Source organism: Ixodes scapularis, unplaced genomic scaffold, assembly GCF_016920785.2.
Source record: "Ixodes scapularis isolate PalLabHiFi unplaced genomic scaffold, ASM1692078v2 PGA_scaffold2__306_contigs__length_199485367, whole genome shotgun sequence".
In the NCBI taxonomy this organism is placed as follows: Eukaryota; Metazoa; Arthropoda; class Arachnida; order Ixodida; family Ixodidae; genus Ixodes; species Ixodes scapularis.
Genome location: NW_024609857.1, coordinates 55,349,919 through 55,354,557, shown reverse-complemented (window position 1 = coordinate 55,354,557; position 4,639 = coordinate 55,349,919). Strand labels below are relative to the sequence as shown.

The following is a 4,639-nucleotide window of genomic DNA, read 5'->3' as shown; positions in this document are numbered from 1 at the left end:
CACAGGCGTTTCAACAGTAGAACACGTGCTAATCGAGATAATCTCGGGGAAGAAGAAAGACCAGCGCAGCCCCTTCGTGCTGAACATCTACAGCAGCCCGGCGAAACGGCACAGATTCGCTTCCCTCTTCCAAGCGACCCTGAACATCGCCAGACGCCAGACACTGGTCGTGGTTGGGGACTTCAACGCCCAACATCCGGACTGGGGATACAAGATCGAACGACCCAAGGGCCGAAAACTGTGGATCGACTCTCACGAATGCGGACTATCCCTGATCACCGATCCGGATCATCCGACGAGGAGAGGAGCCGCCCGACAACAAGACACTACGCCAGACCTTACGTTTGTGCGCTATGCAAAGGATGCAGAGTGGACAAACACGTGGGAAGACCTGGGTAGCGACCACTATGTGCTAAAGATAACGATCCGCGCGGGCCCTGGAAAGCCGCGGGGCAGAAAGTGCGAGATCACGGAATGGGATAAGTTCCGAGAGCTGATGGGCGAATACGAGACGGAAGACGTCACAAACATTGGCGAGTGGATGGAATGCCTGCTGGCGGCTGCCGAGCGGACGACCAAGGTGATTCCGGAAGAAGCGGACGTGACCGCTGCGGATAGCCGACTCTTACACTTATGGGAGGCTAAGGCTAGTCTGCAGAAGCGGCAGCGTACGCAACGTAACAATCGGAACCTTCGAAGAAAGATCGCTGAACTCAACAGAACGATCGAGACGTACGCTGACCAGGTTACGCGTCAACAGTGGCAGGATACCTGCGAAGGGTTCGACGGTCAGCCCAATGTACCCAAAACTTGGAACATACTGCGGCACCTACTGGATCCGGACGGTTGTAAGACGGCTCAGCGTAGCAAGATGTGTGAGATCATTCGAAGTCACAAGGGTGACGAGGACGACCTAGTAGAGGATATCCGTAAGCAATATATTGGTGACAACCCGCCGAGAACACCCACGAAATACGGCGGTGCAGACAACGAGGTGCTAGACGCGGACATTTCTGAGTTTGAAGTTGCCGAGACACTGCGCAACTTGAAGACCAAGTCTGCTCCGGGACCGGACGGTGTCACCAACAAGATGCTGCGGAACCTGAGCAACGAAGCCATAACCGGCATCACAAAGTACATCAACGAGTGCTGGAGACAAGGCCAGCTACCACGGCAGTGGAAAACGGCCAAAGTGGTCCTGATCCCGAAACCAGGCAAGAAGCCTCAGCTCGACGCTCTGCGCCCAATCTCGCTCACGTCCTGCGTGGGCAAGATAATGGAGCACGTCGTTCTACGGAGAATCAACGACTTCATGGAGAGGAACCAATTGTTCCCTCACACCATGGTTGGATTCCGGCCACACTTGTCTACCCAAGACGTGATGCTGAGGCTCAAGCACCAAATCATAGATGGCGAAAAAAGCTCTCATCTCGACACTAGGGTGATCCTGGGCCTCGACCTTACGAAGGCCTTTGACACTATCAGGCATGATGCGGTCCTTGAGAACCTGGAGAAGCTGGGCGTAGGGCGACGCACGTTCAACTACATTCAAGACTTCCTCAGCGATCGGACGGCGCAAATCTCCATCGGTGGCGTCACGTCCGACGACATCAATATAGGCGGGCGAGGCACACCTCAGGGCTCGGTCCTGTCGCCATATCTATTTAACGTGGCGATGATTGAGCTGCCTGCGAAGCTCAGCAAGATCGAGGGGCTGCACCACAGTATATACGCAGATGACATCACGCTCTGGATGACCGGCGGCTGTGACGGGTTCATCCAAGACACGCTACAAGAAGCGATACGGACGATTGAGGAGTACGTCACTCCGAGGGGCCTAACTTGCTCTCCACAAAAGTCGGAGCTCCTCCTCCTCAAACCTGTTCGGTCCCGCCAGCTGCCGTCGGACATCGCGCTCTACTCGCAAGGACTGCGTATCCCGTCGGTGAAGAGCATTCGCATCCTGGGTCTGCGGGTCCAGGCGGATGGCAACAACTACGAGATGATCGAATCGCTCAAGGCGTCAACTTATCAGGTCACCCGGCTTATTTCACGCATCTCAGGCCGTCACTTCGGAATGAGGGAAGGAAATCTTGTACGCCTCGTCCGCGCTTTCGTTGTGAGCCGGCTGGCATACGTCCTTCCCTTCCTACGGCTCGGGGTGGCGGAGAAAGCCAAACTTGACTGCTTGTTTAGGAAGGCCTACAAGCGAGCACTTGGCATCCCGGATTCTACGTCAAACGAAAAGCTGGCGGCGCTGGGCCTACATAACACCGTGGAAGAGATCGTCGAGGCGCAACGGACGTCTCAGCTCGAACGGCTAACAAAGAGCGCGACCGGGCGTCACATTCTCGAAAACCTGGGCATCCGCTACGAAAGACAAACGGGCGAGAAAATAGACGTGCCGAGACGGGTCCGGGAGAAGCTTACCATCCCAAACCTGCCACGTCACATGCACCCCGTGCACCATGTGGAGCGACGAACGGCGAGAGCCAAGGCCCTTCGAAGACTACTAGAGAAGGAAGAGGGCGTCTACTACACGGACGCTGCGAGGTACGACAGGGATGCCATGGCCGCAGCCGTGGTTGACAAGCAAGGGAAGATCGTTGCGAGCTGCAGTGTCCGGACGACAGAACCGGAGGTAGCCGAGGAAGTGGCCATCGCTCTGGCACTCAAGCTGCAAGACGCTAAAATCATTGTCAGCGATTCACAGATGGCGATTCGCCAATACGCCAAGGGACGGATCTCGCCGGTTACGCTTCGAGTACTAGGTGATCCTGAAAAGACTGCGAAGGTGAAGCTGATCTGGACTCCAGCACACTCGTCGCTCCCCGGCAACGAGGAGGCTCACGACGCGGCCCGAGGTCTCACTCGCCGGGCCGGAGCAACGTCGGACCCCTCCATCGAATCGTCGACGGGGGGCGACAGACTGGTTACGTTCTGAGACATCCTCGATCATTACGCCGGCGAAAGGATGCGCTACCCTCCGGCGCATCCCTCGCTGGACAAAAGACAAGCGGTAGCTTGGCGGCGACTACAGACAGGCACCTACCATAGTCCTGCCCAGCTCAGCGGATGGTATCCGGATCGCTACAAGGGAGACTGCCAGCTATGTGGTGCAAGAGCGACTCTTCGCCACATTATTTGGGAATGCAGCCGGCTCGACCGCAAAGCCCAGCCACTACTAAAAAAGATCACCAACCAAGAGAGCTGGGAAGCTCTTCTTCTCTGCACCGACCTTGAGGTGCAGGAACAAGTCGTCCGACTGGCCGAGGACGCCGCTGGAGTCCAAGGGATTCTGGCCGTCGCCTAAGGGGTGATTGGGAGGGGACTCCTAGATGGGCCTCTGACCAATCGCTTAGTCTTTCTGGGCGCAATTAAAGGTTGCCTGCTGCTGCTGCTGAGGGTGTAAAGAACATCCAAGAACCCACTTCTGTATCCACAGATTGCGCGTAAACACACACAAACACACACACACACACACAGACGAAGAGTTTGATTCATCAGCATTGTATACACATAACAAAACCGCGTAAGGGTTAATTATGCGACTCCAGGGTGAAACGCACAAACCGCTGAGTTTGTTCAGGGTGCTGTCGAGAGGGCAACCCGCAAAATTCGATTTCCAATGCTGACATTCGCCCCCCCGGCGCTTCGCCCGTGTGAACGAAGATGCTGAATAGGGCGTTGCTAGCTTCGCCCGATGCAGACGTGGCACGCATCCGTTCACAGGTAATTATTCAAAGGCGTTTCCTTCGCGTAAATACCGCTTTGCCTTTGTGAGTTGTGGCCGTGAAAGGAGTCTGGCGCTATATTTTGCCATTGTGCGAAGTTTGCTGACTTATGCCAACACGATCATGGGATTCATAAAAAAAAAAACGTCTGTTCCTAGCGCAAAAACAATGCGAGTAGGCGGCGTAGTTCATTCATGGGTAAGCCGACCTCGTCCATCGGTGCGGGGCACGTCATTCCAGACTGCGTCACCAATTAAGCGTGAGTGGCCCCGACTTCGAGGCGTGGCACGATCACTCCGCCATGTGTGCGGAGAAAAAGGCGTACAGGCGCACCCCCTCTGCGCATGCTCACGATTGTCGGTTACGGAAGCTTACCGCCGCCGATCATATTGAACAATTAACGTGCTTGAGAATTGCTTGAGGGGGTGTATTGGCTATCATTTTCAACTCGTCCCAAGAGTTACATTGACAACTTGCTGTCAAGTTGGCTTTTGGGAAGCCTTGCTGGCAGGAAAGCAATATGTTCCAGAGGCTGCCCTTCCTTCCAAGGTTCCTTGAATGTACACAAGAAAGAAGGAAACAAAAAAGGAAAGCGTGGAAGTGCCTTCTTCGTTTGACTTTCATTTCAGATTGTAAAGCGTCTCTGAGCACCCAAATCAAAGGCCGCATTATATTTTCACCTACTTTGAAGTACCAGGCATATTTTTGATGACGTGGAGAAACAATTTCGAAATGCAACAGCGTATTTAAAACGAACATTCGAAGACAAGAACCGGAGCGGCGATTCCCAGGTACAGTCCTGGGCTCTCCATAATGAAGAGAAAAATCCGATTTCGCGTCTCCACTTAGGTCCTATCTCGCCCCTTGCGTCCGATCTCGGCCGTTGTCAGCAAAGCATTAAAAAA

The 4,639-nt window shown here is 54.5% G+C and overlaps 1 pseudogene; it reads left to right on the top strand.

Annotated features, from left to right (window-relative positions):
• The first annotated feature begins 2,077 nt into the window (after positions 1 to 2,077).
• On the top strand, positions 2,078 to 3,353 carry LOC115315810 (annotated as a pseudogene).
• Positions 3,354 to 4,639: the final 1,286 nt, after the last annotated feature.